General features: G+C 42.7%; 1 protein-coding gene and 1 long non-coding RNA gene across 5 annotated transcripts in view; one reads left to right on the forward strand and one right to left on the reverse strand.

Annotated features, from left to right (window-relative positions):
- Positions 1–25,500, reverse strand: part of LOC102938687 (zinc finger RNA-binding protein) — an 86,495-nt gene that overhangs the window by 54,233 nt on the left and 6,762 nt on the right. The window lies entirely within an intron of this gene.
- LOC122463820 lies at positions 1,577–25,428 on the forward strand. The gene is made up of 4 exons (XR_006287443.1): positions 1,577–1,749; positions 5,486–5,490; positions 14,334–14,339; positions 25,409–25,428. It is a non-coding gene; the product is annotated as an uncharacterized LOC122463820 (long non-coding RNA).

Raw genomic sequence — 25,500 nt, forward strand, 5'->3', positions numbered from 1 at the left:
TTTTCCACGACACTCGCTCTCTGTTTTTGGAGAAAGATTCTCCATTTGCAACATCACCACATCTCTCTCTCTCTCTCTCTCTCTCTCTGACAAAAGTGAACTAGACATGGCTCTTTCTGAAGAAGCCACTCCAAGCTTCTGCCAGAGAAAGGTGCTCAAGAGAAATACCATAGATGCAATATGCTATCTTAAGTACTTATATGTCCTCCATCACCTCACAATCTTTAACACACATTTATCCTCACAACACCCTTGAAGGCACGGAAGTACTATTAAATCCATTTTACAGATAGGGAATTGAGGCACAGGAAGATCAAGGGTATGTCTACACTATGAAATCTGATCGATATAGAAGTGGATTTTTAGAAATCGATTTTATACAGTCGATTCCATATGTCCACACTAAGCTCACTAGGTCAGCGGAGTGTGTCCTCACTACTGTGGCTAGCATCAACTTACGGAGCGGTGCACTGTGGGTAGCTATCCCACAGTTCCCGCAGTCTCTGCCGCCCATTGGAATTCTGGGTTAAGCTTACAATGCCTGATGGGGCAAAAACATTGTTGCAGGTGGTTTTGGGTACATGTTGTCAGTCGCCTCTCCTTCTGTGAAAACAACGGCAGACAATCGTTTCGTGCCTTTTTTCCGCGCAGACGCCATACCACGGCATACATGCAGCCCGCTCAGCTCAGCGACACCGCCACTGTTGTGTCCTGGGTGCTGCTGGCAGCAGATGGTGCAGTAGGAGTGCTAACTGTCATCATACACCACTTCCCCTGCAACTCTGCTCTGCTGCTATTGTCTCAATAGCGAATTTCTCCATGTTGTCTGTCATGGGCTCCAGGGTACGTGTTCTTTCTCTGGAAATGTGCGCGGTGCTAACCGTCGTCCTCCACCGCTTCCGCTGCAACTCTGCTCTCCTGCAGACGCCATACCATGGCAAGCATGGAGCCCCCTCAGATCACCACGGCAGTTATGAGCATTGTAAACACCTCGCGCATTATCCTGCAGTATGTGCAGAACCAGAACCTGCAAAAGCAGGTGAGGAGGCAATGGCAGCACAGTGACGAGAGTGATGAGGACATGGACACAGACTTCTCTCAAAGCACGGGCCCCAGCAAATTGGACAACCTGGTGGCAGCGGGGCAGGCTCATGCCCTGGAATACCGATTCTGGGCCCGGGAAACAAGCACAGACTGGTGGGACCGCATAGTATTGCAGGTCTGGGATGATTCCCAGCGGTTGCGAAACTTTCGCATGCGTAAGGGCACTTTCATGGAACTTTATGACTTGCTTTCCCCTACTCTGAAGTGCAAGAATACCAAGATGAGAGCAGCCCTCACAGTTCACAAGCGAGTGGCAATAGCCCTCTGGAAGCTTGCAACGCCAGACAGCTACCGGTCAGTCAGGAATCAATTTGGAGTGGGCAAATCTACTGTGGGGGCTGCTGTGATCCAAGTAGCCAACACAATCACTGAGCTGCTGCTATCAAGGGTAGTGATTCTGGGAAATGTGTACATCATAATGGATGGCTTTGCTGCAATGGGATTCCCTAACTGTGGTGGGACGATAGACAGAACGCATATCCCTATCTTGGGACCGGACCACCAAGGCAGCCAGTATATAAACTGAAAGGGGTACTTTTCAATGGTGCTGCAAGCACTGGTGGATCACAAGGGACATTTCACTGACATCAACATGAGATGGCCGGGAAAAGTACATGACACTTTCATCTTCAGGAACTCTGGTCTGTTTCAACAGCTGCAGGAAGGGCCTTACTTCCCAGACCAGAAAATAACCGCTGGGGATGTTGAAATGCCTACAGTTATCCTTGGGGACCCAGCCTACCCCTTAATGACATGGCTCATGAAGGCACCCTGGACAGTAGTCAGGAGCTGTTCGCTATAGGCTGAGCAAGTGCATAACGGTGGTAGAATGTGCATCTGGATGTTGAAAAGTGTGCTGGCGCAGTTGACTGACTCAGTTAGACCTCAGCAAAACCAATAATCCCATTGTTATTGCTGCTTGCTCCACAATATCTGTGAGAGTAAGGGGGAGATGTTTATGGTGGTGTGGAAGGTTGAGGCAAATCGCCTGGCCACTGATTACACACAGCCAGACACTAGGGTGATTAGAAGAGCACAGCAGGGTGCTCCGCGCATCAAAGAAGCTTTGAAAACCAGACTGGCCAGGCTACGGTGTGACAGTTCTGTTTGTTTCTCCTTGATGAAAACCTGTCCCCTTGGTTCACTCTACTTCCCGGTAAGCCAACCGCCCTCCCCCTTCGATCACCGCTTGCAGATGTAATAAAGTTATTGTTGTTTCAGAATCATGCATTCTTTATTAATTCATCACACAAATAGGGGGATAACTGCCAAGGTAGCCCGAGAGGGGTGGGGGAGGAGGAAAGCACTGGGTGAGGTGGTGGATGAGGGAAGGACAACGCTACACTGCACTTCAAAACTTACTGAATGCCAGCCTTCTGTTGCTTGGGCAGTCCTCTGGGTTGGAGTTGTTGGGTGCCTGGAGCCCCTCTCCCCCCGCCCCCGCGTTCTTGGGTGTCTGAGTGAGGAGGCTATGGAACTTGTGGAGGAGGGCGGGTGGTTACACAGGGGCTGCAGTGGCGGTCTGTGCTCCTGCTGCCTTTCCTGCAGCTCCACCAGATGCTGGAGCATATCAGTTTGATCCCCCAGTAGCCTCAGCATTGCATCCTGCCTCCTCTCATCACGCCTCCCCCACCTCTCCTCTTGCTCCCGCAACCTCTCATACTGCTCGTCCCTCCTGTCCTCGCGTTCATTTTGTGCTTTCCTGGACTCTGACACTATTTGCCTCCAAGCATTCTGCTGAGCTCTTTCAGTGCGGGAGGATTGCATGAGCTCAGAAAACATTTCATCGCGAGTGCGTTTTTTCCCGCTTTCTTATCTGCGCTAGCCTCTGGGACGGAGATGATCGGGGGAGCATTGAAACATCTGCAGCTGTGGGAGGAAAAAAAGGGAGAGTAGTATTTTAAAACACACATTTTAGAGAACAAGGGGTAGACTCTTTCACAGTGAACCAAGCTGTTATTATTACATAGCACATGTGCTTTTGGTACAAGGTCGCATTTTGCCTCTTATATTGAGCGCCTGCCGGTTTGGTGTGAGACATCACACACGCAGGGCTGGGCAACAGAATTCGGCTTGCAGGCAGCCATGGTAAGCCACAGTGTTTCGGCTTCTTCAACCTTCAAAACATGTGGGAATGGTTTCACACAGCAGCGCCCTCCTTTCCCATACCAAGCACCCATTGGGTTAGCCATTTAAAAGGAGGGCTGTGGTTTTCCGGTTAACCTGCAGCACAAACCCAACTAACCACACCCCCTGCTCCACACCCACCCAATTCTCTGGGATGATCACTCTCCCAAGGATAACACAGAGAGATAAAGAAAGGATGTTGCTTAAATGCCAGCAAACACCGGGACCATACGCTGCCATGCTTTGTTATGCAATGATTCCAGACTGCGTGCTACTGGCCTGGCATGGTAAAATGTCCTACCATGGAGGACGGAATAAGGCTGCCCTCCCCAGAAACCTTTTGCAAAGGCTTTGGGAGTACCTCCAGGAGCGCTTCATGCAGATGTCCCTGGAGGATTTCCGCTCCATCCCCAGACACGTTAACAGACTTTTCCAGTAGCTGTACTGGCCGCAAATGCATCCCAAGTCTTCAGGGCAAATTAATCATTAAACACGCTTGCTTTTAAACCATGTATTATATTTACAAAGGTACACTCACCAGAGGTGCCTTCTCCAGCTTCATGGTCCGGAAGCCCGCCTTGGGAGGGTATTGGCTTCAAGGTGATAAACAGTTCCTGGCTGTCGGGGAGAACAGTTTCTCCACTTGTCTGCTGTGTACTATCATCCTCTTCCTCCTCATCGCCAAAATCCTCATTCCTGTTGCACGAGACTCCGCCATTGCAGGAGTCCATGGACAGGAGTGGGGCCTCCCTAGAAGTGCATGAGCTCATCACAGAAGCAGCATGTCTGGGGCTCTGACCCAGAGCGACCGTTTCCTTCTGGTTTTTTGGAAGGCTTGCCTGAGCTCCTTAATTTTCAGGCGGCGCTGCTGCGGGTCCCTGTTGTAGCCTCTGTCCATCATGCCCTTGGAGATTTTTGCAAATATTTTGGCATTTCGTCTTTTAGAATGGAGTTCTGATAGCACAGATTCGTCTCCCCATACAGCAATCAGATCTAGTACCTCCCGTTTGGTCCATGCTGGAACTCTTTTGCGATTCTGGGACTGCATGGTCACCTGTGTTGATGAGCTTGCCATGCTGGCCAAACAGGAAATGAAATTCAAAAGTTCCAGGGGCTTTTCCTGTGTACCTGGCTAGTTCATTTGAGTTGAAAGTGCTGTCCAGAGTGGTCACAATGGAGCACTCTGGGATAGCTCCCGGAGGCCAATACCATCGAATTGCGTCCACATTACCCCAAATTCGACCCGGCGATGTCCATTTCAGCACTAATCCCCTCAGCAGGGAGGAGTACAGAAATTGATTTTAAGAGCCCTTTAAGTCGACAAAAATGGCTTCGTCATGTGGACTGGTGCAGGGTTAAATTGATCTAACGCTGCTCAATTCAACCTAAACTCGTAGTGTAGACCAGGGCCAAGTGATTTGCCCAGGGTCACACAGGATGTCTGTGGTGAAGGAATTGAAACTGGTTATTCCATAGCACAGGCTAGCACTTCAGCCATTGACCCATCTTTCCTCTCACTGCACTTCCAGTCCAAGGAATTCTGGGTACCATAATGTCTCAAGATCACACTTGTCCATTAAAACTAAAATTAATGGGAGCTACATATGTATATTCAGAATATTCTTCACATTGAATTTAGAATTCAATATTACTGTTTTATTTTAAATAGCCTAGATGGCCACTTTCTCCCCCAGACACACTCCAAACTATGCATACTATACTGTTGTCTGTTTGGTACATTTGAAAGAGTTATATAGGTTGAGAAAAAAGATTATGTATTTTGCAGTTACATTCATCCTTCTTCACTAAAAGTACCAATTAAGGCAAAAATTGTATCACTGGTGATAGCTAATTTTAACATTTATATTTGTGTGGGTATGTGAAAGAAAGAGATAATGTAAATGGAAACCAAGATAAAGCATGCTTGTGACCAAACACCTTCTCAATGGTTGGTTATTTATCAAGCATCCATAGACACACACATAAATAAAGGGTGTTTATTCAACATAAGGAGAGCAAATTAAAATATAATTAAAAGCCATCCTCCCAAAATTCAAACAGCCAATGCAAATGAATTGTTCCAGTACAAACAAGGAAAGGTCATCAATATGCAACCAAGATTGGTCATTGTAGAATCCATCTTTGTGATGAAGTTTAAAATGTTTATTAAAATAGGAGAGCACTACATAATATAGTTTTTGTAAGTACGTATTTCTTCGCTGTAAAGCCCCTTGGTAAAAACAAATAAGCAGAGACATAGTTTATTTGCAACTTCTATTAGTAGTGGTGTACAATCCATTGGAGCAATGATGTGGGGCAATCTCATTTTCCACATTAGCACATCAGAGAAGTAGGATCTCCCAAAGAGTATGTTGACCAATCACAAACATTAGAGCGGGACATTTCTGATGAAACTAGGTATGACTAGGAGGAAGACCATGAAGAAAAACAGGTTCTAGTAACACACAAATATCCTGGAAGTCAACAGTGAAGGAGAATATATATTATAGCGTAAATACCTGAGATTTCAATTTTTTTTATTTTGGATCAAAAGCCTGAATGGATCGGGGCTTTGCAAAGCAGGGTTAGTATTTATTCCACAGTAGTAACATCTATCGCTATACAAACAAGCAGATTCCTTCCACTCACCAATAAACTCTGAAGGGATGTACTAGAAACAACCTGAACACTAAAAGAGTTATTTTAAAAGCATCTTCAACACAAGAACTCAGAAAGGCAGTGTAAATTACATAAAATCAGAACAGAACTGTAGAAAAATAAAAGTTGTTTTCCCAGTTTCCAGAATTTTTCCCGATAAGCAAAAATATATCTGCACCAGCTATGAAACTGGCAGCAATACCATCAGTCCAACAATATATTGTTAATACGTGGATTACCCAGGTTTCTGAATTCCTGCCAGCTCCTAAAACAATTTTTGCATAATCTACTACACAAATTAGTCCCTTAAAATACACAGTTTTCCTATCCCAATTTCAACTCAGCTCATTATATTCAACTTAGCAAAATTCTCCTTGCAATTTCAGTTAAATAGTTTTCTTCAGGCAGTGTTGCCACATCCAGGCACTCAACCCAAGATGTTGGTGCACTTTTTCCTGGAAATGGACTGTATAATCATTTGGCAAAGTGCCTTGGGATCCTTCTGGATGAAAAGTTCCACATTGTATAAACGCAAGTTATTGACACACATCAAGAATTCAAAATGGACTTCTGCAACCAGCTACACTATAACTGATTTATGACAACATACATGCAAGCATATTAAGACCTTCATTCCTATCACCAGACTGGTCAACTGTGATGAAAAACTCAAGGAATTTTTATCACCAGTCCAAGAACAGAAGAAGAAATTCTTCCTCAAACTGAATATGTCCTTTCTGGAAGTGAGAGAATGGGAGACTAGTGAACTGGGGACTGATCAGGGAGAGAGGAGAAAAAGGGAGAAAGGCTGGACAAGGGTTTCTACCAGAAACTTTGGTGGGAGAAGGTATCTCAAACTCATTCTCTAACCTTCCTTGACGGGACAACATCAACAGGGATTGCTGTTTTTCCTTAATATCGGTCTCCTGCATGGGAAAGTATCATGAATATGACCTATGATTATTTGTCAAAATGCTAAGTGGTCACTTGGTTATATGTATATTTTAAAATGTGTTAACTAACATTAAACAAAGAAATGAAGCTAGCATGACTGGTTGCACTAAATCACATGACGATTGTGTAATATTCAACTAATAAAAATTAGGAAAGTCTTACAGTAAGCTTAATTATCCATTCACAATTAACACAAGAAGGAAGGAGGTGTGGGTGTGTGCAAGCATTCTGCCCCCTTTTTAAAACAATATAAGCTCTTTGCCAGGAAAGTTTACACTTTATAAATAGGGATTTTCTTACAATGAACTACCACCAGAGGCAATCCTTTTGGCATTCTGGGATATTAAGCCCAAAGGTATAATTCTGCAACTATATTCAGTCCCACTGAAGTCAGTGGGACTGCTTTTATGAATAAAGGTTTTGTCACAGTGGGCCCTGAAGCAGGAACTTCAGAGCCTGGCTATCATAACCTGGGATACAGGTTTTGTAAACCTCTTTGCACGAAAGAGGTTTGCTCTATGAAAGACTGTATTAAGTACACTGAATTTTTCTCCCAAAAGGATACAAATTGCAGAGGGGAAACATCCCTCTAGGATTAGAACAGGTCTTCAGCTCTTAAGGGGTGGAGTATTTTTTGTTTTGTTTTGTTTTTGTGGACATAGAAGTCGCACAGGTGAAAGACTGATTTCCAATCACAGACCAGTAACTAAGTCTCCAACTATTTCACCAAGAATAGGTTTATATGTATTCTACTTCCTGAGTATCAAATAGTCAATGCACAGAACTGGAGTAAGGAGCTCTAGGTTCTAAATCATAGCTCCAATATTGACACACAACCCTATCCACGTCACTTCATATCGGTTTCCCTTCCCCTCAATCTACAAACTGAAGTTAGTATTGCTCACCTATTTGACAAGAGTCTTGTAAAGCTTAATTCATTGCTTAAAAAGCCACTCAGAATTCTCAAATGAAAGGTACTACTACAGAACTCCAAACTATTACACCACCCATAGGTAATTTTAAAATTACCAGAGTGGGTGGGTAAGAATGTGATCTAAAGGAGCAAAGAGGAATTGTCAACTAACTCTACATCAGTGATGTGAGAAAATCATATTACAAGCTGTACTTCATGAGATTCATTTTACAGTTTAGTCATTTGCAATCAATCCTCCACCCCTTTGATTAAAATACTTCCATTTTTTAACTAAGAAAATCTTTTTGCTGCTGTAAACAACTCAATGCTCACCTCTCTGAGGGCTGATCTCCAGTACAATTTTCAAAAAAATAACTGTAGCATAAGTGAGGAAAAAATAGGTTTTGCCCATGAACAGTATGAAGTTTCCATTAAAATTCAGAGTTACAGGATTATACAAATATAGCAATGTTAATGACATCCACGTGGTTTTCAACTACTTTTTCCATATAGAATTCCAAAGTTGCACTAGTTTCTAATTATTCAATTGCACAAGTACTTAGTGAAGTCTGAGATTAGTGTTTTCATTCTTGTTAAAAGCCAAGAAAATTAAATACAAAGACTTGTGAAAATAAAAATCTATGCCCTAATATTCAATTGGCACCCTCAGATACGCACACCTAAAATCAAACATTTTTTGTGAGAGTTACAAGGACGTATCCAGGGGTAAAACAGAGGGGTTTTTTGTGAATTACAGACAACTGGAAATCTGGTCAATTTAAAAAAGTTACAAATAGTTTCATGTACTATCCCAAACCCAAAATACCTCCAACCAGTTTGTGGATGTTCATTCACTTCTCTATTTTAAAAATCTCTCTCTCTTCCCCACAGTTACTCAAAAAACCTAACAGAGGAAACTGACAATACACAACACTGTCAAATGCACAAGAACTAAAAACCATTCAGTATACTTAGGTATAAATACACATCTTGAATACTGGGTGCAGATGTGGTCATCCCATCTCAAAAAAGATGTACTGAAATTGGAAAAGGTTCAGAAAAGGGCAACAAAAATTATTACAAACAGCTTCCGTATGAGGAGAGATTAATAAGACTGGGACTTTTCAGCTTGGAAAAGAGATGACTAAAGGGGGATATGATTGAGGTCTATAAAATCATGACCGGTGTGGAGAAAGTAAATAAGGAAGTCTTATTTACTCCTTCTCATAACACAAGAACAAGAAGTCACCATATGAAATTAATAGGCAGCAGGTTTAAAACAAACCAAAGGAAGTATTTCTTCAGACAACGCAGAGTCAACCTGTGGAACTCTTTGCCAGAGGATTTTGTGAAGGCCAAGATTATAACAGGGCTCAAAAAAGAACTAGGTAAATTCACGGAGAATAGGTTCATCAATGGCTATTAGCCAGGATGGGCAGGGATGGTGTCCATAGCCTCTGTTTGCCAGAAGCTGGGAATGAGCGATAGCGAATGGATCACTTGATGATTACCTGTTCTGTTCATTCCCTCTGGGGTAACTGGCATTGGCCACTGTTGGAAGACAGGATACTGGGCTAGATGGACCTTTGGTCTCACCCAGTATGGCTGTTCCTATGTCAAATCACAATAGTAGATAAAATAATTTGAGAAGTGTTGTTTTTAAATTCATGGTGCCCTTTTATCTTTTGCATTACTCATTGGAGTGCATTTTAAAATTTAGCTTTAACATTACAAAACAGAATTTAATAGCTTTCAAGTTTTTATATATTGTATTACTGATAAAGGGGCTGGGACTTTTTAATCAATGTTAAAGTTTAAAATATATGAAGAATCATAACAAACATTATACTTGTTTCAAACAGTACATTCTGGTCCTTGCTAGATCAGAACGAGTGGCAAAACTATATTTTGCTAGTTTCAATCGCGTGCTTTGACAAAGTTCTTCCTTCCAACAAATACAGCAGAGTGTAAGTTTCCTATGTGATAGCACCAGAGGCAAGGACTGGGCTCTACACAAGGTCTGGTAGACCACTGGATAGATAATCAGAATTCAAGCATGAAAACAGTTTCTCTGCCTCATCTTTTATTGTTACATCACAGAAAAAAAACAAAAACAACTTTTGCTAAAGCTGCGCCAACTCAATCAAATACTCTCCTGTCTAAATTAGTTAGTTGATGTAAAGTGAGAAAGGTAACCCGCAATCAACATTCAGATTAGTTCAATGCTTTGTAATGAAGCCTTCACCTTATTATATTAAATCACAGCCCTTGTAAGTTTATTCTCCAAGCCAGTATCCCAAGGTACTGAAGGAAACATGATTAATAGTTTCTAAAACTGCTAGCAGGAAGTGGCAATCCTGAAGAAATTATAATTTCCCCTTTGTTTCAAAGTTATTCCCTGCATTAATTTTGTAAAAAATAGTTCTGTTATCTTACAGCATCTATCCTTTTTCTAGCTAATTCATACATATGCAAAAAGATATGGTCCATGCCCTGAAGACCTAACATTTGAGGGCCTAGACCTGTTCTGAGTGGCCAGATGCCACCTCACTGACATCTTGAGCACAGGGCCTAAATAAAGACGGGTAACAGAAAATGAGAGGAGGAAAGAGAAATAAAATAAATAAAATCCCATGCCCAACTCCCTCTTTTCACTTTATCCTAACCCTACATCCAACTATCATTTTTACTATTTCTAGTTTCTAATTCTTGCCTTCTTTGGTTTTCAAGAAGCAGATACTCTGAAGACAGAATGAAAAAGGCACCATAGGGTTCCATCATATTTGTTGTCTCAATGATTTTTATGTAAAATATTTAGGTTGCAAGTACAATGAATTTTTCTAACTTCAAACTCAAAACAGAATGTGTGAGGCAAGCTAGGTTCTTTCCATTTCATATATCGTCACAACCAATCGGTATTGCCAGCTCTTGCAATTTTATCGTATCTTGGTATTTTGCTTAAAACTCCAGCTCCTGGAATCAGGTGAACACATTCGAATATTAGCTATCATTAAAAACAAAAATTTAGCCCTCATTCTTACAGAGAAAATCTTGAAAACGTGAACCCTAAAGGCTCAAAAATCAGACTCCAAATAAAAAGGCACCCAAGTATATTTTTTAAACTCACAATTTTGTGGGACCTCACTTTGATTTTTGAATGTTTGGGGTTTACAAAACTGAGCCTTGCCTCTTTTTTAATGAACATGTTTATTTAACTTGTTTGTTTAACTTCCCATTTTAATTATCTCTTTTGGCAAATCATCAGTGTGCATGTGATTATATATTTTTCCTGAATTAGACATTGTAAAAGGGTCGTCATTCATGCTTCTCATGAGAGGATTCTCAGGGTTCCAATCAAGATCAGAATTGAGGATTAGATCATCCCTTCAGTTGTAAACAAGAAAGAACACTTAGTGAAAACCACTTTAGTGTGCTAAGGGATAACAATACAAACACAAGAAAGCCCAAGAAATGTGATATAGAGCAATATACCTACATGTATCAGCTTCTCTAATACACCGTCCATTTCTTCAGCATATCAACCTATTCAGTCAGTCACCAAGGTCACACTCTGATAACCTTAGTTCTGCCCTTTGTTTGATGCCAGTGTTCTTGTAGGATTTATTTCCCACTATTTGTGGTTTTGAATCCGATATTAATCCTCTTTAGGTACTTTTACCAGTTACAACAAATTTGTTCATTTGTTTGGAATATTAGACAAATTAATATTTTTAAAATATACATTTGTGTATTTATCCCAGAACAGTTTAAGATGAGAAAGCTGTGTAAGATAAGGTTGTACACTGAAGCAGGTTAATTGTGAGCTATATTTTGGAGATGAGACTCTTCTATTAGGCTACTGAGCTATGGGAATTCAGCATGCAGAAGTATGCTACAAGTTATTTTGATGTTAACATAACGTATTTTCGAAGTTTGAAACTTTTTGCCTACTGGGTGAGTCCTGCACTTCTGTTATGTAGTACTTACACAAATAGTAATGCTTGCATATGGTGCTTGTTTCTAAATGACAGGTAGCAGATGCAGTGCATTGTGAACTTCATCTGAATGCATCCAATGAAGTGAGCTGTAGCTCACGAAAGCTTATGCTCAAATAAATGTTAGTCTCTAAGGTGCCACAAGTCCTCCTTTTCTTTTTGCGAATACAGACTAACACGGCTGCTACTCTGAAATCTGTTTTTATGTAGACTCTTTGGTGTATGAATATCTTTAAACATATATTATTGCAAGTGCATTGCTATAGGTCTCCAAAGGTGCTTCCCCCCGCCCCAAAGCACCTGTTCTATTTCCTGCCTCTCTGCTGTGAATGTTAGCAGCAGGAAACAAACTGGAGTAAAAACTAAGCTCACCAGCCAACCAAGATACTTCCAACCTTTTAGTAACTGCCAAACAGAATATTTAGTGAAATAAGGCTACTATATGTTGAGGAATTGTGGCTGTCAACTCCCTAATGATTAAATAATAATTTGCAATATTGCTAAAAATACACTATCAAGAATGGCAGACCCCACAACTGTCTTTTGAATATTATATAGAGGACTATTTTCTTGCAAAGACAATATAATTTTTTGTGGTGCTCTCCTTTACCACCACCAAAGATGATGCTCTACCTGCATATACAACTATGGCAGTAACCCAATCCTTATGAGCCACCCTAAAATAATAAAAGAAAATGAGTAATTGTGGCACCTTAGAGACTAGCAAATTTATTTGAGTATAAGCTTTCGTGAGCTACAGCTCACTTCATCGGATGCATTCAGTGGAAAATACAGTGGGGAGATTTATATACATAGAGAACATGAAACAATGGGTGTTACCACGCACACTTTAACCTGAGTGATCACTTAAGGTGAGCTATTACCAGCAGGAGAGTGGAAGGGGGGGGGGACGGGACGGGACGACCTTTTGTAGTGATAATCAAGGTGGGCCATTTCCAGCAGTTGACAAGAACGTCTGACGAAGAGTGTGTGTGTGTCGGGGGGGATAAACGTGGGGAAATAGTTTTACTTTGTGTAATGACCCATCCACTCCCAGTCTCTATTCGAGCCTAAGTTAATTGTATCCAGTTTGCAAATTAATTCCAATTCAGCAGTCTCTTGGAGTCTGTTTTTGAAGTTTTTTTTGTTGAAGTATTGCCACTTTTAGGTCTGTAATCGAGTGACCAGAGAGATTGAAGTAATCTCCGACTGGTTTTTGAATGTTATACTTCTTGACGTCTGATTTGTGTCCATTTATTCTTTTACGTAGAGACAAGCCCGTTGCCAACTGTGTCCACATATCTATTCAGGGGACACCATCATAGGGCCTAATCACATCAGCCACACCATCAGAGGCTCGTTCACCTGCACACCTACCAATGTGATATATGCCATCATGTGCCAGCAATGCCCCCTGCCATGTACATTGGCCAAACTGGACAGTCTCTACGTAAAAGAATAAATGGACACAAATCAGACGTCAAGAATTATAACATTCAAAAACCAGTTGGAGAACACTTCAATCTCTTTGGTCACTCAATTACAGACCTAAAAGTGGCAATTCTTCAACAAAAAACTTCAAAAACAGACTCCAACGAGAGACTGCTGAATTGGAATTAATTTGCAAACTGGATACAATTAACTTAGGCTTGAATAGAGACTGGGAGTGGATGGGTCATTACACAAAGTAAAACTATTTCCCCATGTTTATTCCCGCCCTCCTCCCCCCGCCCACTGTTCCTCAGACGTTCTTGTCAACTGCTGGAAATGGCCCACCTTGATTATCACTACAAAAGGTTCCCCCCACAACCCGGCTCTCCTGCTGGTAATAGCTCACCTTAAGTGATCACTCATGTTACAGTGTGTATGGTAACACCCACTGTTTCATGTTCTCTATGTATATAAATCTCCCCACTGTATTTTCCACTGAATGCATCCGATGAAGTAAGCTGTAGCTCACGAAAGCTTATGCTCAAATAAATTTGTTAGTCTCTAAGGTGCCACAAGTACTCCTTTTCTTTTTGCGAATACAGACTAACATGGCTGCTACTCTGAAACCTAAAATAATAAGTGAATGCATGCCTTCAAAAAACATACACCTGAAAAAAAGCTTTCAGTTTTTAGTTTGCAATATTTGGTTACACTTGAGATTTTTAAAATATGAAAAATATGTTCATGTGCCTGTAAGAGAGTCTCTCTCTCATTACTCACTGATTTACATTAAAGAAGTTGTAACAGTGCACCTCCTATGATTTTTAATTAACTAATTAGGTTTCAGGTATGGCACAGAGCACCTTAGGTTCTCTAGGATGTTTTGGATATTATGTGCTACCATGTACCAACAGTATCCCACAGAGTTTATGATCAGGATGCCATGGCATTCGTTATTTATATGCTACTCCAAATCTTAATTTTTAGTTAATGTATGTGTAACTCAACATTATGGAGTGCCATACACTGATAGATTAAAACCATCTGTTTTTAGGCCAAAGGCTTTCAGACTTTCAAACTCGATTACAACTAGTTAGACTACAAATTTATTCATATACAATATCATGAGTTAGACTTAGCTTTGGGGATAGGAGAGGGTGCTGAATTGCTGCCAGGATGTCACCCCTAGCCCTGTTTAGTGATTCCATATCTTTCTGTCACCCTCTGGCTAGTAGGGGGGTCACAGATTTGGAGTTCGGATATAAAACTTATTTAAGCTAATGTTAAAAAAATTATATAATACACAGGTTAAGAAAAGAGTGCCTGTACATCTGGGTATAATGCTAGGATTACATACAAACACAAAGTTTGTTTAAAAACTCATAAGATACATATGGTACATATCTGCAATAACCCAAATTTAGAGAAATTTAATGATAGAGTTTAGATATCAGAATCCGAATACTCGGGTACATCACTCATGAAAATTTATACAAAGAGTTGGTTGCGGAAAACAAATATATGAATGAGTGTACATTGTCTCTCAGTATTTGAGCATTTAGGATGGGTTCAACCTTAGTAGATAGAATCCATCAGAGAAGTATTTCAGTGACTTTCCGATTTTGCTTCTCATCACTCCAGCTCATCTCTCCTGGTATTGTCAATGTCTGGTGATGTGTTCAAGGTAGATGTCCCTCTATCACCCGATGGCATCCAACACCATGAGCTGCTGCATCAGCTGAGCATAGCATTGATTCCACATTCCCGAAACACTCACTCGTTACTCTGACCATCAGTGTGTGTGTCTGAACCTGGTAACCCTTAGCTCTTAAGGTTTCAGCCAGACGGGTGTATTTCTCCACCTTTTGAGCTCAGGAGTTGCGGAAGGCCAGGGTCCTGTTCTCGAAGGGCACTGTGGAGGTCCACCATCATGATAGTCTCCTGGTCTTCGCTGGTGATGACTATGTCCAGTCGCAGTTGACTGTCGGTTCCAGGGATTGCGGAGTTCACGGCCACCTTCCACACAGATGGCAGTATGGCTCTGACTAGGCGATCTTGGATGGTGTTATATCGCAGCTGCTAGGCTCTGGAATGAGGCTTGCAACTACACAGGACGTGGGGTAGCGTCTCATTGGCACAGCCACACTTCCTACATCACTTGTCCCAGTTTCCACAGCAGTCTGTTCCGTTCGGTGGAACACAGTTGAACTGGGTCCTGTGGATGAACCTCCAGTTGGCAAATTGGGTAAAGCTACTCCTGGGGAGGAAGTGGTTGCTGGCGTCCCACTTGCATGTCTCCTCAAACACCTTGCCCTGGTCCGGCTTCCGTTTCAGGTTTTCCAGATATTGGCAGAGGATGGCATCCTTCAAGGTCCTCTCCAGCATGGTTCTAGCTCTCGGACTGATGCACGCAAGAAGCCTGGGAAACAAGCAGGAAGAACTGGAAGTCTTGTCACAGTCAAGGAACTATGATATGACAAACAACAGAGACTTGTTGGAGCAACTCACAAGATTGGAGCACTCTCATGGATGGGTATAAACTGTTCAGGAAGGACAGGCGGAGGAGAAAAGGTGGAGGAGTTGCACTGTATGTCAGAGAGCAGTATGACTGCGCAGAGCTCCAGTCCAAGGTTAAGTTTATAGGCGAGAGCAACAAGGGTGATGTCATGGTGGGCATCTGCTATAGACCACCAGACTAGTAGGATGAGGTAGGTGAGGCTTTCTTCGGACAACTAACAGAAGTTTCCAGATCACAGGCCCTGGTTCTCAAGGGGGACTTCAATCACCCTGACATCTGCTGGGATAGCAATACAGCAGTGCACAAACTTCCTGGTGCAACTATTGGGGGAACCAACTAGGGGTCATGCTCCTCTTGACCTGCTGCTCGCAAACCGGGAAGAATTGGTAAGGGAAGTAGAAGTGGGTGGCAACCTGTGCAGCAGTGACCATGAGATGGTTGAGTTCAGGACCCTGACAAAAGGAAGAAAGGAGAGCAGCAGAATACAGACCCTGGACTTCAGAAAAGCAGACTTTGACTCCCTCAGGGAACTGATGGGCAGGATTCCCTGGGAGGCTAATATAAGGGGGAAAGGAGTCCAGGACAGCTAGCTGTATTTTAAAGAAGCCTTATTGAGGGCGCAGGAACAAACCATACTGATGTGCAGAAAGAATAGCAAATATGGCAGGCGACCAGCTTGGCTTAACAGAGAAATCTTTGGTGAGCTTAAACACCAAAAGGAAGCTTACAAGAAGTGGAAACATAGACAGATGACTTTGGAGGAGTATAAAAATATTAGTCGAGCATGCAAGGCACAATTTGAATTACAGCTAGCTAGGGATGTGAAGGGTAACGAGAAGGGTTTCTACAGGTATGTTACCAACAAGGAGGTGGTCAGGGAAAGTGTGGGACCCTTACTGAATGGAGGAGGCAATCTACTGGGATGACTGGAAAAAGCTGAAATACTCTATGCTTTTTTGCCTCTGTCTTCACAGACAAGGTCAGCTCCCAGACTGCTGCACTGGGCAGCACAGTACGGGGAGGAGATGAGCAGCCCTCAGTGGTGGGGCAACCCTCAAAGGTTAAGGACTATTTAGAAAAGCTGGACATGCACAAGTCCATGGGGCCGGATGCAATGCATCTGAGGGTGCTGAGGGAGTTGGGTGACGTGATTGCAGCGCCATTGGCTATTATCTTTGAAAACTCGTGGCGACTGGGGGAGATCCTGGACGACTGGAAAAAGGCAAATATAGTGCCCATCTTTAAAAAAGGGAAGAAGGCGAATGCAGGGAACTACAAACCGGTCAACCACACCTCAGTCCCTGGAAAAATCATGACTCCAATGAGAAACTGCTGAATTGAAATAAATTTGCAAACTGGACACCATTACATTAGGCTTGAATAAAGACTGGGAGTGGATGTGTCATTACACAAAGTAAAACTATTTCCCCATGTTTATTTCCCTCCCCCCCCCACTGTTCCTCACATGTTCTTGTCAACTGCTGGAAATGGCCCATCTTGATTATCACTACAAAAGGTTTTTTTCCCCTCTCCTGCTGGTAATAGCTCACCTTAACTGATCACTCTCGTTATAGTGCGTATGGTAACACCCACTGTTTCATGTTTTCTGTGTATAAAAAAATCTCCCCACTGTATTTTCCACTGCATGCATCCGATGAAGCGAGCTGTAGCTCACGAAAGCTTATGCTCAAATAAATTTGTTAGTCTCTAAGGTGCCACAAGTACTCCTTTTCTTTTTGCGGATACAGACTAACACGGCTGCTACTCTGAAACCTGGAAATATCATGTAGAAGGTCCTCAGGGAATCCATTTTGAAGCACTGGGAGGAATGGAAGGTGATCAGGAAAAGTCAACATGGATTCACCAAGGGCAGTCATGCCTGACCAACCTGATTGCCTTCTATGATGAGATAACTGGCTCTGTGGATATGGGGAAAGCGGTGGACATGATATATCTTGACTTTAGCAAAGCTTTTGATATGGTCTCCCATGGTATTCTTGCCACCAAGTTAAAGAAGTATGGATTGGATGAATGGACTATAAGGTGGATTGAAAGCTTGCTAGATTGTCAGGCTCAATGGGTAGTGATCAACGGCTCGATGTCTACTTGCCAGCCGGTAGCAAGCGGAGTGGGACTGGTTTTGTTCAACATCTTCATTAATGATGAGGATGATGGGATGGATCGCACCCTCAGCAAGTTCATGGATGACATGAAGCTTGGGGGAGAGGCATATAGGCTGGAGCGTAGGGATAGGGTCCAGAGAGACCTAGACAAATGAGAGGAACGGGCCAAAATAAATCTGATGAGATCAACAAGGACAAGTGCAGAGTCCTGCACTTAGAATGGAAGAATCCCATGCACTGCTACAGGCTTGGGACCGACTGGCTAAGCAGCAGTTCTGCAGAAAAGGACCTGGGAATTACAGTGGACAAAAAGCTGGATATGTGTCAACAGTGTGCCCTTGTTGCCAAGAAGGCTAATGGCATATTGGGCTGTATTAGTAGGAGCATTGCCAGCAGATCGAGGGAAGTGATTATTCCCCTCTATTCGGCACTGGTGAGGCCACATCTGGAGTATTGCGTCCAGTTTTGGGCCCCCCCACTACAGAAAGGATGTGGACAAATTGGAGAGTGTCCTGCGGAGGGCAACAAAAATGATTAGGGGGTTGGGGAACATGACTTTTGAGGAGAGGCTGAAGGAACTGGGCTTGTTTAGTCTGCAGAAAAGAAGAGTGAGGGGGGATTTGATAGAAGCTTTCAACTACCTGAAGAAGGGTTTCAAAGAGGATGGAGCTTGGCTGTTCTCAGTGGTGGCAGATGACAGAACAAGGAGCAATGGTCTAGGTTGGATATTAGGAAAAACTATTTCACTAGGAGGATGGTAAAGCACTGGAATGGGTTCCTTAGGGAGGTGGTGGAATCTGCATCCTTAGAGGTTTTTAAGGCCCGGCTTGACAAAACCCTGGCTGGGATGATTTAGTTGGGGCTGGTCTTGCTTTAAGCAGGGGGTTGGGACTGATGACCTCCTGAGGTCTCTTCCAACCCTAATCTATGATTGTGTGCGCTGCATTCTTCACCTGTGGCACCAGGACTACCAGCTCCTGACATTCCTCGCAGCACATCCACCAGCAGCTGATATGCTTCTCCAGTCATTGCATAGCACTGCGGGCACAAGTCTCTCCCGCCCTTCCAAATTCACCTTCCAGGGAGCCGCTCAGGTAGGTTGCAACGTCTTGATGGGAGAGGGTCCTGGCAATTCGCTTCTTGATGACATCCTGCATAGCACTTTCTGCTATGTTCCTTACCATGGCACCCGGGCACGTCAGAAGGCGTGAGTGATCACCACAACGTCGCACAGATCACCCATTTGAGGGACATTAGCATCGCCCTGTCTGTGCAACATATACACCAGTTCATTGCTGGCCCTCTGGGGAAGAAACATCCACTTCTTCACTAGCTGCCTGATGGTGTTGTCTGCATTAAGAGGTACCTTCGCCATGGCAGAACCCCTCAGGACAAATGAGATACAGGGGATCAGGAAGGTGTTCAAGGCGTTGATCTTCTGCCATGGTGCTAGTAGAGAGGAGTCGATCCTGGCCGCGTCTTATAGGATCTCCATGATGGTGTCCTTAGGTGTCTGCTGGACAAGGAAACCCGAGGGTGTGCCAAGATGTTGGTAAGCTTGCCCGTCCTCGAGGAACATCATTGTTCTCCCTGGATCTGAAAGGGTGTCGCCGGGACCGGGTCCCTTCTACTGCCATCGATATGCAGGGATGCACACTTCCTAGCATTGAAGCGGAGTCCCATCCAGTTGGCAGCCTGGCTGGTGACATCGAGCATTTGTTGGAGACTGTCAGGGTTGTCTGCAATCAGGACCAGATCTGCGTAGGCCAGGATATTCACTCTACTGCTGTACAGATCAAAGCAATCTAAACTGCTGGAGATGGCTCAAATGAGCAGCTCCATTGCTAAGTTGAAAACGATGGGGCTGAGCGGACAGCCTTGCTTCACACTGCTACAGATAGGAATTTCAGGCGTCTCTCCTTCCATGGAGCGGATGGTGGTGGTGCAACCTTCATAAAGCTCATGGACCAGTTGGAGACAGTTTTCAGGCATTCCGAATTCTCGATCTAAATCCTGTTTCTAATGTAAGGAAGAGGGAGTTCTCTCTCCTCTCCTGGCTGCTGCAAAGAGTTAACTCAAAATACCAGGGGTTTCCATTACTCCACCTCTTACACAAGACTCCCATTTTTTGAGCCCTTTTCTCCTATGAGTAACTCAAGTGTCTGCTAGTAATATCTTTCCAAGCAGGAGTATGAACATCAGTTTCATTGCTGTTGACAGGTTTTTGCATTAACACCCATGTAATCTTGTTAATTTCACTCTGCTGTAGCTATGAACACCCCTTGAAAAATCAATTCCCACATTAACGCCAGGACAGTTTCTGAAACTTGAGGGTACCTTAACAGAATACATTTCTGTAGAAGTTAAGCTTTCTTTTCTTTTTTTTTAAAAAAAGAACATGATTAACTTACCATGGGCAAATGCATTTTTCAAAAAACACATTTTCTATTGCAAGATCATGCATCTTTCTACTCCCACTCAAGAGTTTAGGGAGAAAGATAAAAACTGTTGTGACAATCCTCTTGGATGCACCTGTGATATTTATGCATGTAGGTTTGAAGCCACAGGTTTTTATCATCAAAACCAATGGACAAGTAATCTGTTTTTAAAACATCAAAATTAGAGAGTCATTGAATAATCTATGGCTTCAAATCAACTTTTTCAGGTTCAGATGTGACACTGCACTATCCTAACTTTATCCCATAATGAGATATTTGGAACATCAGAAACCAGTAAAAAATAAAAACCACACTACATAATAATCAAAGATGTTAATTTGGAGATGTTCTTATACTCCATCTTAATTTTGTTTCTATACGCTGATGACAAGAATTAGCCCCAAAATACACTAATCAACAAATGATTTGGAGTTCAAAGAGAAGCAAGAATCTTGAGAACAAATACCAAGAGCCACTGTTTGTGAAGAGACTTCAAAACAGGCATCTTAGATTAAAGAAAAAAAAGATTCTGAGTTACATGTAAACATTTTAAAGAATTAAAAATATTACCAGTTCTTTAAAAAAAATTAACCTACTATATTCAGTAACTTTTATCAAGAATAAATTACCCAACTACCTTGAAATTTGATTGTAACAGTCACTTTACAATATTCTCTTATAATAAACTATTTGTGCCTTCATTATTCAAGATTGCTCATTCAATTCCCTTTAAAATATCCTGTAAAAGTGGGAGAAACACACCTGGTGACCATTTACTAATGTAATTTGAGATATCCTAAAAACTCCAAATAAGGAACACTTCTTTCTAGAAACCGTGTTCTGCATTCAGGTCAAATTATAATGGATAGTGTCCTAGGATCTTATAGTCGGATGAGGTAACATCCGTCTGAAGTTCTTAATTAAAACATTTTAAATCACAGATGCAATACTGTCTTCTGTAGTATGTATTGTTTGGTGCAGCAGACACAGCAATTAGATAAAGAAATAACTTTTCCTAAAATACACACCAAGCTAGCCCTGGTCAACATAGGTTGTAAGGGATCTCACCAGGAGAGGCCTTTCATTACTGGTGATATGGGATCTGAAGCATTTGCTACTGTGGAACACTATGTTACTGCATCACCTGAAGGCCAGGCTGGGTATGACCAGGACCGTTTTGAACTGGTTTTAGTCATACCTGACAGAGTGCTCCCAGTCGGTGGCGATGGGTGATCTTCCGTCTGCCTGTACTGGGATTGCATGTGAAGTTCCCCATGGGTCGGTTTTGACTCCGGTGCTTTTCAATGTCTATATATTGCCTTTGGGAGAGATTTTTGAAAGATAGGGCTTGGGTTATCGTTACTATGCTGATGATATCCCACTGTATATTTCTCTTATCTCTTGACTATGGTGGTGTCTGACATGTTTGGGACTGAATGACAAACTGGCCAAGACTGAACCCTTGCAAGATTTAAATTATGCAGATTGGTTCAAGTAGGTGATGTGTACAGAATAGTATTTCCCTATGCCTTCCACTTTCACACAAGGAGGTGCTTCAGTAGGATGATGGATCTAGCCTTGACATGGGTTAACAGTAGACGATCAGATGTCAAGCATCTGTGTGTGGGAATTTCCCATCTCAATAATATTGCTAGAAAGCAACTCTTCTGCTTGCATTCTGACCTGGTAACTGTGGGACAGTCCTTTTAACCTCACAATAGACTTAGTGTAATGTGCTACTTTTATAGGGCTATCTAAGAAGCTGATCTGTCAGCTATGGACTGCAACAGAGCAACTGGTTGTGATAAGAGTGGAGCAAGTCTACCTGATGGTTAACTACACACTGGCTGCCTGTTGGTAGGTATACAGCACTTAAGGTTTCCATTTCAGTTTTTAAGGCCCTAATAAGACTGGATGGCCAAGCATCCTGCAAAGTTTCTCATACCCTCTATTTCATTTCACTCCAAAACTGGATTCAACAGGGCTTTGAACTTCTACAGACTTACACTAGTAGAAATAGTTACAGCCAAGGCTTTAGAGGTAAAGATATGAGATCTGTGCAGTATCCTCACTTTAGAGTTAAGAGCCACAGTTTGTTGCAAGTGTGAAACCCTGTTATTTCAAAGTATTAGAATGCAGCAATTTTAATTGTGAGAGTTTATCTTTCATGGTATTGTCAGAGATTTGTTAGATGGTAAATAGGTGCCATAAAAGTTAAGTCATCTAATAAGTTATCTTCATGATGTTCATACCGCCACATTCCTTATACTTAAGATAACGAGAAATACATACTTGGAAGTCCAGTACTTATGTAAACTAATTTAATGGGCTAATTGTGAGAGCGTCAACCATCATCAACCAAGCAGAAATACATAATATGGAAACACTTGAATTATTTAAATGTCACACAACATCCATTTTCTATAGGATTCTACTTGAGGTTGTGTTGCTGTGATACACAAGAATTTATTAATATTCAATCCTTCCAAGACTGACAAGCTACTATCTCAAACTGCTCTTAAAGCAGCTAATAAAGATGTTCAGAACTGCATACTAACGGTGGTGTCACACACATGCAGCTGTGGTACATTTTACCAACCAAACCAGAATACTGAGAATGCAGCTGCATTCAAGTTTTTACAAGTGAATTAATTCAGACAAATGTTTGGTTTTCATGTTTATTACTGCTCAGTATAGTATCTTCAAATGCTTTCAGTAACTTAGTTTCTATCAGTGGAGAAGTGACAAGAAATAGTTTGAATTTTCTCACTGACAAATTGGCAGATTCACAGTATTTTCCACATCAGGTTGAAAACACAGATGCAGTCCTTAAATATGTTTAAGAGCAGACTATGCCAGGTTAACAGTATGCAACGAGGCCTCTTTGTGTATACAAGCTAGAACTGGCAAGCAACATGCCAAGAATGGTATTGAGAATGCAAATACAATTGAAATAGTCAAACACGCTGCTCCAAACACACCAGTGGCATGTGCATTTTCCATTACTGAAAATGTGCTGCTAGCAGTAGTAGCAAAATATTACTCTTCAGGAAGGCATCCAAAGGACTGAAACTGTCAAGTTGACTGGTGTTTCTCACAATCCCCCATGCTTAACAAACAGCCACCCCCTTTTTATACCAACTCTGGGACATATCTTAGAATCATAGAATATCAGGGTTGGAAGGGACCTCAGGAGGTCATCGAGTCCAGACCCCGGCTCAAAGCAGGACCAATCCCCAACTAAATCATCTTAAAATTCCATGACCAAGAAAGTGGTCACCAACTCTGCTGGAGAAGTTGACAAATTTACAGGATTTTAGTTGCCCTGGCGAATCATTTCCAACTCACTGGACAGGTTAAAAGCTACACTGCAGTCTTATACTAAGTGCTATAACTGCATGAACACCTGTCAAAAATGCATTAGAAACCAACATTTAGCCAGACATTTCATAGACGGTAAGCTGGACTGGGAAAAGGACAAATGCAAACCTCCTTGGAAATATTGGGGTGGAGAGGAGTTTCCAACTGTATGGTTTGCTTCCTCCCTACAGCTCCAGTTGGGAACTGTTTTGGCAGGGAGAGAGAAGAAAGGACTGCTAAAGTCAGGGCAAAATGTTTTCAAAACTCAAGGACAATAAACAGCAATAGTTGCACAGCAACTGGGAGGGGGAATCCTGGAAAGATGGAAAACAAGGAAATCCTTGGAGAAAGCAGCAATCACTAAGGTTTGTCTTTACTGCAAAGTTACCTCAAGTGTTGCCCTTAACTTGAGATCATCCACACACAAAACCCTTACCTTCACGGGGTACTGCTTTAGAGCTGGCTGGCAGAGTTGCCAGATGACAAGTTGTGCTAACACAATCCCTCTGCACTGTGAATGCAGGCTAGCTCTACTTGAGTGCCACTAGTACTCCAACGCCTTCTCACAATTCCCCAAATGTGCTCAGACAGAACTGACAAACTCTCCCACACTTCACTGGGAAAGAATTACTGACGCAGCTCAGCTTAAGCATGCAAAGAAACATGATATGCCCCGAGAGGTCTTAGTCCCACACACAAATGAGCACAGCTTCAGTGTGGACACAAGCAGCTTGAGTATTATTCAGCAGTGTGCCAATTCTCAACTGAGGTAGGCTAAAAGTAACTTGAGTTAACTCTGCAGCGAAGACATACCCTATGGACAAGGAACTCTGAGGCAATGCAACCCCACCCCAGCCATGAGACAAAGCACCCTGAGGAAAGGGAGATGGTCAGAATAGATCTCTGGAGAGGGAAGAGCCCTCCAGGAGGGGGATGAAACGATAGAAGGGGACCCATAGGATACAGAGAATATGAAGGAAAGAAGAATTGTTGGACAAGAGCATGGGGTGGGGCTTAGGAGAAACAGGCAAGGACATCATTGGACAGGGGAGAATAGCTACAGAGGGTTATTGGAGGCAGCAAGCCCCAAGGAGAGAAGTTGCGAAATTAGGCAGGTGGAGTCTTGGAGCATGCCGGGGGAACCGGCAGGAAAGAATGTAAAGGTGGGTGGGCAGATGGAGCCTTTGAGGAGGCAGAGAAACCTATGAGGGTGGGAGTGAGGGGAAAATAAAGGGAACCCTCTGAGAAGACTGAGTGCCCAAGCTGAAAGAGGGTTAGCACCACAAGGGAGTGAGGTGGCTATGGGGTGAGGCAGAGCATTCCCGGGAGGAGAAAGAGGAAAGGAGCCCTGGAGAAGAGAGAAAGACAGGGAAGAAGGGACATTTTTGGGAAGGTAGTATACTGAACAAAGGGAGGACAAAAACATGGAGAATGGAGATTTCTGGAGGAGGTACAGCACCCTGCGACGTGGGAATAGAGGGAATCCCTGAAGGCAGAGCACCCCCTAAAGATAAGAAGAGAGGTGATAGAACGCATCCTAAGGATTGATGGGAGAACAGAAAGGATTCTTGGAAGCATCAGCTAAGATAAGGGGATCCCGAGGAAGGACTAAGCACTTGGGGGAAGATACAGGAGCAAAGCAAGCAAAGCCCTTGGGAAGCAACAGACTGAACACCCTGGGGCATGATGGATTAGTAAGGAAATCCCTGGAAAAGGCAGTGTCCTCTGGAGATAACAGGGAATAGCAGGACTCCTGTGGAGTTAGAGCCCCCATTTCAAGAATAAAGAGGAGTCCTTGTGGCACTTTACAGACTAACACATTTATTTGGGCATAAGCTTTCGTGGGCTAAAACCCACTTCATCAGATGCATGGAATGGA

This window comes from Chelonia mydas, chromosome 25 (genome assembly GCF_015237465.2).
Source record: "Chelonia mydas isolate rCheMyd1 chromosome 25, rCheMyd1.pri.v2, whole genome shotgun sequence".
NCBI classification, from domain to species: Eukaryota; Metazoa; Chordata; order Testudines; family Cheloniidae; genus Chelonia; species Chelonia mydas.